Here is a 14,676-nt window from a genome sequence, read left to right as displayed (position 1 = left end):
AGGCTTGCTTTATGACCTACTATGTGGTCTATTCTGGAGAATGTTCCATGTGCATTGGAAAAGAAAATATACTTGGCTGCTGTTGGGTGGAGTGTTTTGTATATGTCTATGAGATCAAGTTGGTTGACTGTAGCATTTAGCTCTTCCGTGTCTTTGTTGAGCTTCTTTCTGGATGTTCTGTCCTTTACTGAAAGTGGTGTATTGAAGTCTCCTACTACTCTTGTGGAGCTGTGTATCGCTCTTTTCAGTGCTGTTAGAGTTTATGTATTTTGGAGCCCTGTCATTGGGTGCATAAATATTTATTATAGTTAAGTCCTCCTGGTGTATTGACGCTTTAATCATTATATAGTATCCTTCCTCATCCTTTGTGGTGGATTTTACTTTAAAGTCTAGTTTGTCAGAGATTGATATTGCCCACTACTGCTCTTTTTTGAGTGTTGTTTGCTTGATATATTTTTTCCATCCTTTGTGTTTTAGTTTGTTTATGTCTTTAAGTGTAATGTGTGTCTCTTGTAGGCAGCATATAGATGGATCATGATTTTTTATCCAATCTGCCACTCTCTGTCTCTTTATTGGTGCATTTAGTCCATTTACATTCGTCGTAATTATTGATAGGTATGAGTTTAGTGCTGTCATTTTGATGTATTTTTTGGGTGTTGTTCACAATGTCTTTTTTCCACTTAATTTTCCATGCTGAGTCATTTTTCTTTCTGTATTTTCTTTCCACCTTTTCATTGTTGTTGATTTTGTGTTTGCTGAGTCTTTATATTTTTCTAGTTTTTTATTTTGACTTGTAGGATTGTTAGTTTCCTTTGTGGTTACCTTAATATTTACCCCTATTTTTCTAAGTTTATACCAGTCTTTTATTTCTTTATATCACCTTGACTTCCTCTCCATATGGAAAATCTATGTCTAATTTTTTAAGTCCCTCTTTTTTGTTTTAATGTTGTCATCTTTTATATATTGACGTCTGCCTCCCTATTTTTAGTGTTTTAGCTTTGATTTACTTTTGTGACTTCCCTGTCTGGGTTGATATCTGGTTGCTCTGTCCTCTGTTCTAGTCATGGGTTGTTATCTGATTTTCTAACTGGAGGACTCCCTTTAGTATTTTTTTTGTAATTTTGGTTTGGTTTTTTCATATTCCCTAAACTTCTGTTTATCTGGAAGTGACCTAATTTCACCATCAGATTTGAGAGACAGTTTTGTGGGATATATAATTCTTTGCTGGCAGTTTTTTTCCTTCAGAGCTGTATATTTGTCATTCTATTGTCTTCTTGCCTGCATGATTTCTGCTGAGTAGTCCAAGCTTATTCTTATTGACTGTCCTTTGTAGATGATGTTTCCTTTATCCCTAGCTGCTCTTAAAGTTCTCTGTTTATCTTTGGTTTTGACAAGTTTGATTGTAATATGTCTTGGTGACTTTATTTTGGGATCTACCTTATGTGGGGTTCGATGAGCATCTTGGATAGATATCCTCTCATCTTTCACGATATCTGGGAAGTTTTCTGCCAACAAATCTTCAACAATTCTCTCTGTATTTTCTGTTATACCCACTGTTCTTGTACTCCAATCACTTGTAGGTTATTCCTTTTGATAGAGTCCCACATAATTCTTAGGGTTTCTTCATTTTTTTAAATACTTTTATCTGATTTTTCCTCAAATAAGTTGGTGTCAAGTGCTTTATCTTCAATCTCACTATTCTGACTTCCATTGCCTCAATTCTGTTCCTATGACTTTGTACTGAGTTGTCTAATTCTGAAATTTTATTGTTAATCTTCCAGATTTCTGATTGCTGTCTCTACAGATTCTTGCAGCCTGTTAAATTTGTCATTATGCTCTTCTCTATCTTTTTAATTTCCTCTATTGCATTTTCTGCCTTTTGCTTAATTTCCCTCAATTTCTTGAAGAGTTCTGTATATTAATCTTTTGTATTCTGTGTCCAGTAATTCCGAGAAATGTTCCTCCTCTGGACAATTTATAGATTCTTTATTTTGGAAGCTTGCTGAAGCCATCATGGATTGCCTCTTTATGTGATTTGATATTGACTGTTGTCTCCTAGCCATCAATAAGTTCTTATGTTTATTTATTTTATATTTGCTTACTGTGTCCTAGCTTCTTGTTTTGTTTTGATATGCCCAAATAGGCTGCTCGTGTGAGCTAGTTTGATTACTGACACCTTTGAAACTCTAATGTCCTCTCACCAGGTGGGTAGATGTGTTTCTAGGTATATGAGCTCAGGAGTCCACCCACTCCTCCCTTATGGATTCAGCTCAGGTGTCCAGGAAGATAACCACCAAGTGTGTGGTGTAAGCTCTCACTTACAGTCCTACACAAGCATGGGAGATTGGTGTAGGCGGAGGCATCTGGCTGCAGCAGGGGGACACACTCTGAGAAAGACAGGGGGCTGATGGTCACCCTCAAGTGTCCAGGAGGAAGGCATGTCCCTGTTTCCTAGACCATGTAGGTGGGTGGGTTTTGCAGCCAGACTGTGAGCACCTAATGCTGTTGGCTGTAAGGACTGGTGGGCCTCTCTTATTCTTGGGCCCCTATCGCAAGTGGCTAGGTGGTGTGTGTGGAGCCACCAGTCCTCAGGCCCCTGATGTGGGTAGGTTAAGATCCTGTTTAATGGGCAGAACAATGTCAAATGTCAAGAACCTGACACTTCACAGCTGAAACAGTTGAAGTTAGACTTCTGGTATATACCCTGTTGTACAGCAGTAATGAGGGCCTATGCTGTTGAAATGGGTCCACACAAGTCTATGCAGGGGAAAAGGCACTCAGAGTCCGTGGATCCCTTATGCCTGTGCCTAGGGAAAGGAGCTGTGCCTACCCTGGGTTCTTGGCTTAGGGGAGCCAGCAATTTATTTTTTTCCATTTGTTAATTTGTTCACTTTGCAAGGCAGGGAGAATAGCTCTGGGCGTGTGACAGATAGTACTTCCGACCCAGAGGACTTGGCAATTGCTGAAGGCTGTCTGGAAGCCAGTGCAGGGCAGGGAGTGGGGAAGTAAATGGGAGAGAGGTTTTTCCCTAAGGGGGCTGTTGTTGATTGGCGTGGTAGGCTGTATGCAAGTACTTATCTTTCACTGATCCACGGCTGCTTCTCACTGGTTCTGGGTGGCCGTGTAAACTCTCTGGCGCTGGGTCTCTCCTGGTTCAGAAAACACACCTTCCGAGCACCACTGCTTGCCTGCCTTACCACTCACCCCCGAGCTGATCAGGCCTGAAGGGCTCAGGCTCTTGCCAGTTCAGGTCTGGCAACTCCTTGCTGCTTCATCACCGTCTCTTCCTCCCCCTGCCACTCAGTCCAGTTTCTCAACACAGTCTTTGATGTTTAGGGTTCCTATATTGCCATATATAATCGATTCACTTGTTTTTTTTTTGGTCTTTGTTGTAAGAGGGTCCACCGGAAGCATCTGACTGCTCTGCCATCTTGGCCCCGCCTCTTCCTCCACAAGGTTTTAAATGCACCAGACTGAGATTCATTGTAATTGGGTCAATAATTTCATTTAATAACAAATCTCACTCTAAGTAGGCCTTTCTATTTTCTCATGGTGTTTTGATCGCTAATGATATGAGAAAAACAATGACAGTTGTCTTTATTTCAAATGTAAAAAAGTGAGGCTTGAGCATACAAATGAGTTCTACAGGTTCAGAAAGACAGCAAAAGGGGAACCAGGTGCTACAGTTTAGGCTTTTTAATCTCAGTTTTCATGCACTTCCTCTCAAGTCTCTACCGCCTGAGGAAAACCCCCAAAAATCAATCCCATTGCCGTCGAGTCAATTCCGACTCATAGCGACACTATAGGACAGAATAGAACTTCCCCATAGGGTTTCTAAGGAGTGACTGGTGGATTTGAACTGCTGACCTTTTGGTTAGCAGCCCAGCTCTTAACCACTGTGCCACCATTGCCTAGAGAAACTCTAAACTGGTACTATGGAAAATGTGTCTCTGATTACTTATGCTACACATGGATTTTGTATGTTGTGGCAAAAAAAATTATGTAACATAAAAAAACAAAATATTCTTTTCAGTGTCTGAGCATCAGAGTAGGCACTTGACTTCCTAGGGTACAGAAAAATAAACTCAGCAGTGTGATAGGAAAATAATAGTCACGTATTCTTGAAACCTACTAGTTAAAATAAGTTTTTGGTTTCTTCAGAGGGCCTTTGCTAGGAAACAAGTCAAGGTACTTATTTTAAATAAATATAAATATCAAATGAGAGCAAATACAGCTTTACTTTCCTTTTAGATCATGAATACTATACATTTTATTTAGTAGAATTTGATGGTCCTGTAGGTATCAATATTTTTTCCCTACAAAACAAAAATATAAGCCAGTTTAATTCAAAAATGTCACTTGTTTACCCCAGGAACTACCTTCTGAAGAAAAGATTGTCCCAGAAATTCTTAATCTCTAGATCACATTATCTCATAGGTACTAGGGGGATCCCTGCTGTGTGAGATGCAAAGTAAAATTGTGTGATATCAACAGTGAGGAGTCTAAGAAATCAGAGACAGCTTCCTCGTGGACTGCCTCATCGAGACTAGGACCCAGAGCTTTGGACTGGACCAGAAGAGGAAGGAGATTTAGAGGGACAGAGAAAGACAAAAAAGACAACCATGTCATGTGAGGCCAAGTGGCTTCCAAGGTTTCAAGATCGGGAAAAATTAGTACAACACAATCACCTGAGCCATCCTTACAATGATATTTGCTCTCCTTGTGAGAATGAGGCAGCACTCGGCATCATGTCTGGTGTGAGCACTGTATAGACATCTTCCTAAAATCCTGGGGAGAGGTACTTCCTTCCTGTTCCATCATCTTGTTCATCTACTTGTGTGACGTACCAGGCTCTTTGCTTTGTGACCTAGATTACTGCAGTTTCAGCCACAGAAATTGGTAAGAGGCAGAGAGTAAAAATCATGTGTCCACTTTTGAAACCAAGGGATATTGGACAATTTACTTTACATCTAATCTTGTGTTCATCTTCTCTAGTGGTCTAGGAAACTTACGGGGTTATTGTGAAGATTAAATGTCTACCAAGCATCTAAGGCCTTCCTAGGCATAGATAATTCTCTCAGTCTGTGGGATTGGTTGTTGCTTTCTCTACCACAAGGTCTGTCTTAGTTATCTAGTGCTGCTATAACAGAAATACCACAAGTGGATGGGTTTAAGAAAGAGAAATTTCTTCTCTCACAGTCTAGGAGGCTAGAAGTCCAATTCAGGGTGCCAACTCAAGGGGAAGGGTTTTTCTCTCTCTGTCAGCTCTGGGGGAAGGTCTTTGTCATCAGTCGTCCCCTGCTCTAGATGCTTCTCAGCACAGGGACTCAGGGTCCAAAGATGCACTCCCCTGTTCGTTCTTTATTCTTGGTGGCATGAGATCCCTCTCCTCTCTGCTTAATTCTCCCTTTTATATCTCAAAACAGATTGACCCAAATTACAACCTAAACCTGCAGATTGAGTCCTGCCTCATTAACATAACTTCCTCTAATTCTGCCTCATTAACATTAGAGAAGTAGGATTTACAACACACAGGAAAATCACATCAGATCACAAAATGGTGGGCAACCAAACAATACTGGGAATCATTGCCTAAGTTTACACACATTTTTGGGGTACACAATTCAATCCATAACAAGGTCTGACACAAAGCCAGGCCCATTATACATGTTCCCTGGATAGGTTGGATCGCTTAGTCAATTCATTGGAGACGTTGGCAGTATATTTTTAATATTTCCTCCAACACCTCTAAAACTGAGAACAGTATATATTGTTGGTGGCTGACAAGGAAATAGGCAGTAATTAGGAGATAGAAACCATGTAGGGAAAAAGTGACGGAGGCAAGAAGAGGAGGAGGGCAATGTCAAGTACCAAGTCATTGAGACGGTAACTGCCTTTTTGGAGTAACATGATGACACAGGCATTCCTTCCTACTCAAAGTTACAGAATTTGAGACCTGGGAAAGTACTCTGCAAAGAATGGGGTCCAGAGGAGGCTAAATGCCTCCATGAGCAGCAGGGGCTCAAGTTCGCACCTCAAACCTAACTCTTTCCTTTCCTTACCCAAGGCCATACTATTGAGGTAGAAGGTGAAGACTACTTAGCGGACAATGAAGACTCAAACCTAAACAATGACAATCTGCAGGTAATTTATTCCCTCTGTCTTTTCTTTAATCCTCTGTCTTATTCACGAACTATTCTTTTAGATCCTCCCCAACCCCTCTTTTCTTTGTCTCATCCAGGTAGTTGAGATCTTTGGATCATTATGTAGATGCTCAACATTAAGATTCAGGACTTCATAGATGAACATTTGGTTTTTGTTAAGAGGTGACCATATCAAGGCTGAACCTCCAAAATAGCTGGTATGAGGATAGAAGCAAGCTTCTTCCATTTGGAGATGCAGTGCAGGGTGAGATACATTCTCACCTGAGCCTCTGCAACAGGTGACAGATGCATTGATGTTGATGGAAACTTGGTTGTAGCCTATCAGATTTGGTCAATATTAGTTTTCATAGGCTCCTTCATTCATTCATTTTTCTGAGGACGCACTATGCTGAAAATTGCTTTTAAGACCTAGAAGGGGGTGAATAAGACAAAGTCACTGCCCTCATGGGTCTTATATTCTAATCTGGAGATAAAAGAAAGAAGTGAAGCGATAAATAAATAAATAATGCAAGATGATAAACAATGCAAAGGGAGCATAGTGTGAGGTGACAGAAAACAACAGCAGAGATCTGTGTAGAGAGAGAAGTCAGGGAAAATGTGTCTGAGGAGGTAACAGCAAAGTTGAGACATGAATGGTGAGAAGGAGGAAGTGACGCCCAGATTTGAAGGAAGATCATTGTAGGCACAAGGAAGAGTAGGTTCAAAGGTCTTGGGGGTAGGAATGAGTCTAGACCAGGAAGAGAAATTGTGTGGTTGAGGCTGGAGGAAAAATAGTGTTTAAGCCTTCTCTCAGTCAATAACCTTCTCTTTCTCCAGACCACCCCCGCCACCATTCTCAAAGTTAATGAGAGTCTTGATTTCCCTTTTTAAGGCCTTGATTTAATTAACATGTCCCCAGCTTTATTTCTATCCCCAGCCATAACCATACCATTTGACTGGATGACTGCAACAGGCTTATAAAAATGGGACTCCACTCTTGTCTCCTGGCCCTGACAACCATTCCATCAGTTCGTGAATACATCAAGCTCTTTCTTCTCTGAAGTTCAGAGGGATCCAACTCTCTCCAGCTTTCCTCGTCTCAGTTTGCTTGTTTCATAGCCTTTATCCCATTTTCCCATTTAGATCATTTGTATTTTTTAATTAAAATACTTCATTGTGTTTTTGGTGAAAGTTTACACAGGACTTTAGGTTCCCATTTAATAATTCCTACACAATTTGTTCAGTAACATTGGTTACATTTTTCACAGTGTGTCAGCTTTCTCGTTTCCATTCTGATTGTTCTGTTTTCAGGAATCTAGTTTCCCTGACAGCTTGTCTTCTTGTCTTTGGTTTTGAGTAAATGTTGACTGTTTGATCTCATATAGATGATTTTTTAAAGTATCACAAGACTCTAAGAAATAGGAAGGCTTAGGAGGAATTTAAGTAGGGGAGGGTGTATTTATATTTATACTTCAGAAATAAACAATGGTGTGTGTAGAAAGTGGTGGAATCTGGAGACAGGTCCATTGCAATATAGATCATAGGACAACACTGTCATGGCCACCCCTGGGTATTACAGGCACTTGTTAGTCTCTCTTAACGAACATGTTACAGTCCTTTATCAGCATATCTCTGGGGCTGTGACTATTGCAAAACTTCTCATCCTCAAACCTGACTGTCTGTTACTCCAGGCAAGGCAGTCTAGCTTCAATCTTCTCTTTCAAGGTCCAGGTGTGTCATGGATTGTATTGTATCCCCCCAAAATATCTGTCAACTTGTCTAGGTCATGATTCCCGGTATTGTATGATTGTCTACCATTTTGTCATCTGATGTGATTTCCCTATGTGCTGTGAATCCTATCACTATGATGGAATGAGATGGATTAGTGGTGGTTATATTGATGAGATCTACAAGATTAGATAGTGTCTTATGCCAATCTCTTTTGAGATATAAAAGAGAGAAACAAGCAGAGAGACATGGAGACCTCCTACCACCAAGAAACCAGCACCAAAAGCCGAGTGTGTCCCTTTGGACCTGAAGTTCTTGTGCTGAGATGCTCCCAGACCAAGGGAAGTCTGACGCATCACAAGTACCTCCCTTGAGAGCTTACAGAGAGAGAAAGTTTTCCACTTGAGTTGGCGCCCTGAATTTGGACTTCTAGCCTACTGGACTGTGAGAGAATAAACTTCTCTTTGTTAGAGCTGTTCACTTGTGGTATTTCTGCTATAGCAGCACTAGATGACTAAGACAAGGTGAAATCCTCAGATATGGTGGAATAAGGCTTGCTATGGCTTCTAAAGTGCTGCATGAAGACCTAGATCACAGAAGGAAGGGTCTTCAGCACCAGATGCCACCATAAAGAAGATCCTGTTATCACCAAATGGGCTGTCTGCTGAGCAGCTGCTGCTCTCCAACTGGCTCCTGGAAGAAGGGATGCAGGGGGTTGCTGCCATCTGAGGCCACATGCCCAGATATCCATGTTCAATATCCAAATGGAACTCTAGGGGTTGACTGGGAGTGTTCAGGCTTCCTCTCCCATCTGTATCACTGTCACCTTGTCGCAGCTCCTCACACAGGGCACCATCTGTCACAGCGGTGGTGAATGTCGGGACGGCGGAGACAGTAACCAAACACAACTCTTACAGAGAAGTGGGGCCAGGAGGGTCACTCTGAGGAGTCAACTCCGGCTTCAGTCCCAGCAGTTTATTTATAGTCAATACAGCGAGCAGTGAAGCAAATAACAGAACAATGGGCTTTGGGTGCGGGCAAGGGAGAAGGAATTCAGGTAAACAAGCCAATCAGTAATGGGACAATAGGTTTGGGAAAACAAGTCGTGACAAGTCTCAACATGTTGGGGACAAGTCTCAACATGTTGTGCAGCATAGAGGCCTGTGGGGGCTGCAGTTGTCAGTAGTGCAGCCATGTTTAAATGGCATATATACCCACATCACCTGGACATCCTTTGCTTTCTGAAAGTGTGACTGTGGCAGGTGAAGGTATCCAGTTAGTTATAGTTGTCTATTGTCTGTAAAGTTTCCCATTTTTGTGACAACTATATAATTTATAACTCTCCCCTAAAACATTCGTAATAAGTAAATGTATTTCATGGACAAATTATTTGTTGTAAGAAGGAGAATTAACTCACCCATTTCTACCTTGTTGTTGTTAGGTGCTTTTGAGTTGGTTCTGACTCATAGCGATCCAGTGGTACTACAGAACAAAACACTGCCTGGTCCTGCACCATGCTCACAATCACTGTTATGCTTGAGCCCATTGTTCCAGCCAGTCTGTCAGTCCATCTCATTGAGGGTATTCCTCTTTTTTGCTGACGTTCTACTTTACCAAGCATGATGTTCTTCTCCAGGGACTGATCCCTCCTGACAACATGTCCAAAGTATGCAAGACGGAGTCTTGCCATCCTTGCTTCTAAGAACATTCTCTGTACCACTTCCAAGACAGATTTGTTCGCTTTTTTGGCAGTCCATGATATATTCAATATTCTTCGTCAATACCACAAATCAAATATGTCAATTCTTGTTCCGTCTTCCTTATTCATTGTCCAGCTTTCACATGCATGTGATGCGATTGAAAATACTATGGCTTGGGTCAGGCACACCTTAGGTTTCAAGGTGATATCTTTGATTTTCAACACTTTAAAGAGGTTTTTTGCAGCAGATTTACCCACTTAAATGTACAAATATTCCACGTTATAACCTACATGATACAACTAGAACAGGCAAAAACATAGAGACCAAGGTTTATTAGTGGTTACCAGGACTCAGGGAGGAGGGAATGGGGAGTTATTGCTTAAGGGGTACTGAGTTTCTGGTAGAAATTATGAAGAAGTTTTGGAATTAGATGGTGGAGTTGGCTGCACACTATTGTTAATGTATTTAATGTCACTGAATTGTACACTTAAAAATGGTGAAATTGGCAAAATTTTAGTTATATATCTTACAATAATTTGTTTTAAGAAAAAGGAGCCACTACCCTCTTCCTTCTAAATTCTTAGGGATCATTTTAAAGGTGCAGACCTCTAAGCACTCTTCTATGAACTACTAAATCAAAAGCACGGGAGTAATCAGGACACTGGATGTTGGAAATGCTGGCCACTGGTTTTATGCACACTCAAGTTCTGGAACCACCATTAATTCAAGGCAGATAATTTGAAGAAAGGGGAAGGTAAAAGTCCAGATGCCACAATATGAAGCGCTTCAGTTCTGACTCTACAAAGCCTCAATCATTCCCATTAAGAAGGGAACGGAAATTCAGTCAAGAAAAGCAGGGGCTCTCAAGAGACTTACAATGGAAAAGGCAAAGACATCCAGGAGCCGATTCTGACTTCTCCCACCTCACCCAGGTAGACCAGGTTCCTGTAGTTCTCTAACATTATGCCCCTTTACAAAGCCCTCTGAGCTGGATCCAAGCACACCCATTCCTGGGGGAAATCTAGGGACAAATCCTTGTGTATTAATGATAACTAACATGAAAAACACATTTCTCCAATGGTCCACAGAGTTGTGCTGGTGGTGGGGGGTTCTTATTTTCACATAAGATGAGGGGAGGCAAGAGGTATATGAATCAATTTTGACTGAGGTAAGTGTTATATAAGACAATTTTGAGCAAGTTATATATCCATAATTTTAATCTATGATTGAAACACAGAGATCAAAGTTTATTGCTACCGGGGACTCAGGGGAGTGGAGAATGGGGAGTTATTGCTTCAGAGATACTGAGGATATGAGAATCCCTGTGGATTTTACATTTGTGTGGATGATAGAATAAATATAGAAATGAAAAAAAAAAAAATTCAACAAGTGCTTTTCTTTACCAAGGCTGCTAACCAAAAGCTCGGCAGTTCAAATCCACCAGCTGTTCCTTGAAAACCTTATGGGGCACTTCTACTGTGTCCTATAGGGTCCCAGAGTTGGAATCAACTCAGTGGCAATGGGTTTGGTTTTTTGGTTTTGATATCCACAAAGTGACGTATAATTTCTCAGACGAACCAGACCAACAATTCATCCCATTACAGATGACAAACCCTCAACAAGAGTCTTTAAAGAAAGGTCAGGATCCAACCTTGTGGTCATAACAGAAACGACCTGTTCTCACTTCAGAGAGAACAATACTGTGTCACAGACCCTAACTTGCCTTGAGTGAAACATCTTAATAACTGGCAGAATGCAGTTGGTTGGGTTTTAGAATTGAACCCAGGGAATCGAAAAGTCAAGTAAAATACACACCACTGAAATGACATTGGAAGTTTTCCTAACTAAGAAAACTTGAAACAAGTTATAAACTAAAAACAAAGAATTAGTTAAAAGCTCATTATGTATGCACACACATATTCATGTACATAATTAGTTACTATTTTTACTACAAGTCTCCAGGAATTGACAGAATACCAAATGAGATGTTTTAACAGATGAAGCGCTGGAAGTGTTCACTCATCTACTCCAAGAAACTTGGAAGACAGCTGCCTGTCCAACTGACTGGAAGAGATACATTCTTGTGCTCATTCCAAAGAAAAGTGATCTAACACAATGTGGAAATTATCAAATAATATCAATAATATCACACACAAGTAAAATACTGCTGAAGATAATTCAAAAATGGTTACAGCAATACATTGACCGGGAGTTGCCAGAAATTCAAGCTGGATTCAGAAGAGGATGTAGAATGAGGGATGTCAGATGGATCCTGGCTGAAGCAGAGAATACTAGAAAGATGTTTACCTATGTTTTATTGACTACACAAAGGCATTCAACTGCATGGGTCATAAAAAATTATGGGTAACATTGTGAAGAATGGGAATTCCAGAACACTTAATTGTGCTCATGAGGAACCTGTACATAGACCAAGAGGCAGTCGTTCGAACAGAACAAGGAGATACTGTGTGGTTTAAAATCAGGAAAGTGTTGTATCATTTCACCACACTTAATCTGTATGCTGAGCAAATAATCTGAGAAGCTGAACTATATGAAGGAGAAGGGGGCATCCAGATTGGAAGAAGACTCATTTACAAACTGCAATATGCCGATGACATAACCTTTGTTGCTGAAAGTGAAGAGGACTTGAAGGACTTACTGATGAAGATCAAAGACCACAAAATTCTCACAACTGGACCAATAAGCAACATCATGATAAATGGAGAAGATACTGAAGTAGTCAAGGTTTCATTTTACTTGGATCCACAGTCAACGTCCATGGAAGCAGCAGTCAAGAAATCAAAAGACGGATTGCACTGGGCAAATCCACTGCAAAAGATCTGGTTCAAATCTAGGAAGATAAGGGTAAATTTCAGGGTAACCACAAAGAAAGTTAACAAACCTACTCATCAAAATAAAGATGAAAAACATAAAGTCTCAGTAAAAACCTAGAAAAACAAAAGAAATGAAAAAAAATCTGCAAACAAAAGGAACTCAGCACAAGATAGTAAGAGGAACAAAGAAAACATCAATACCATAAAAAAAGCTCTACTAGAGTAATAAGAGTCATCACACAAATAGACATATGCACACCCATATTCACTGCAGCACTGTTCACAATAGCAAAAAGATGGAAATAACCTGGATGCCCATCAACAGATGAATTGATAAAGTATAGTACTTACGCACAATGGAGTATTATGCAAAGATAATGAACAGTAATGAATCTGTGAAGTGTCTCATAACATGGATGAAACTGGAGGACATTATGTTGAGTGAAATAAGTCAATCACAAAAGAACAAATATTGTATGAGACCTCTACTGTAAAAACTTATGTAAAAGTTTACACACAAAAAGAAATAGTCTTTGTTGGTTACGAGGGATGGGAGGGGTGGGGAACTAAATAGACAATAGATAAGTGGTAACTTTGGTGAAGTGTACGACAGTACACGGTACTGGGGAGGTCAGCACAACTTGTACAAGGAAAGGTCATGGAAGCTCCATAGACACTTCCAAACTCCTTGAGGGACTGACTTGCTGGGCGGAGGGCTCTGGGGACCATGGTCTCGGGGAACATCTAGCTCAATTGGCATAAGACAGTTTATAAAGACAATGTTCTACATTCTACCTTGATGAGTAGGGTCTGGGGTCTTAAAAGCCTGTGGGCGGCCATCTAAGATACTCCACTGGTCTCATCCCTTAGGGAGCAAGGGAAAATGAAGAGAACAGGATACAAGGAAAAGATTAGTCCAAAGGACTAATGGACCACAGCTACCACGGCCTCCACCAGACTGAGTCCAGTACAGCTAGATGGTGCCCGGCTACCACCATTGCCTGCTGTGACCGGGATCACAATAGAGGGTCCTGGACAGAGCTGGAAAAGAACAAAATTCTAACTCACAAAAAAAGACCAGATTTACTGACCTGACAGACTGGAGAAACCCCGAGAGTATGGCCCCTGGACACCCTTTTAGCTCAGTGGTGAAGTCACTCCTGAAGTTCACCGTTCAGCCATGGATTGGACAGCCTCATAAAACGTAATGGGACTAATGAGGCACAGCAGTCCAGGGACAAGGACTAGTAGACAGGAGCGGAAAAGAAAGCTGGTGATAGGGAACCCAAGTTTGAGAAAGGACATTGTTGACATTCCGTGGGATTGTTAACCATTGTCATAGGGCAATATGTGTACTAACTAATGAGAAAGTATTTGTTCTGCAAGCCTTCATCTAGGTACAAAAAAAAAGAATTATCTATGTGAGATCAAATTGACAACAGCAACTCGAAAGGTTTGATGGGAAGCCTGGGGGGCAGTGAGTTGAAGATAAAGGTGATGGAATAATTTGGAAAAGGATAGTGAGAATAGCAGAACAATGGGAAGAATGTAATCATTGTCACTGAATTGTACATGTAGAAACTTTTGAAATGGTGTAACTTTGGCTATGTATATTTTCACCAAGAAAAAGGTCCTCCAATGTCAAGAAGGGAGAGTGTTGACATGTAATCGGGTTGTTAATCAATGTCATAAGACAATATGTGTACTGACTGTTTAATGAGAAGCTATTCTGTAAACCTTCATCTAAAGTACAATAAAAAAATTAAAAGAAAAAAAAAGAACATAAATGAATCTGTGAAACATCTTATAACATGGAGGAATCTGGAAAGCATTATGCTAAGTGAATTTAGTCAGTCACAAAAGGACAAATATTGTATAAGACCGCTATTATAAGAACTCAAGAAAAGGTTTAAACACAGAAGAAAATATTCTTTTTTTTTTTTTTGTACTTCAGGTGAAGGCTTACAGAACAAATATTTTCTCATGAAACAGTAGTACACATATTGTTTTATGACACTGGTTAACAACCCTACAAAATGTCAACCTTCTAACTTCTCAACCTTTCTTTTTGGTGAAAATACACATAGCCAAAGATACACCATTTCAAAAATTTCTGCATGCACAGTTCAGTGACATTGACTACGCTCTTTCAATTGTGCTGTTATTCTCACTTAAGATGAAGGCTTACAGAACAAAGTAGTTTCTCATTTAACAGTTACTACAAATGTTGCCCTATGACAATGGTTAACAATCTCACAACACATCAACGAG

The sequence above is a fragment of the Trichechus manatus genome, unplaced genomic scaffold (genome assembly GCF_000243295.1).
Source record: "Trichechus manatus latirostris isolate Lorelei unplaced genomic scaffold, TriManLat1.0 scaffold00359, whole genome shotgun sequence".
NCBI classification, from domain to species: Eukaryota; Metazoa; Chordata; class Mammalia; order Sirenia; family Trichechidae; genus Trichechus; species Trichechus manatus.
The sequence above is the reverse complement of the archived record's forward strand: the minus strand, read 5'-3'. Positions refer to the sequence as shown.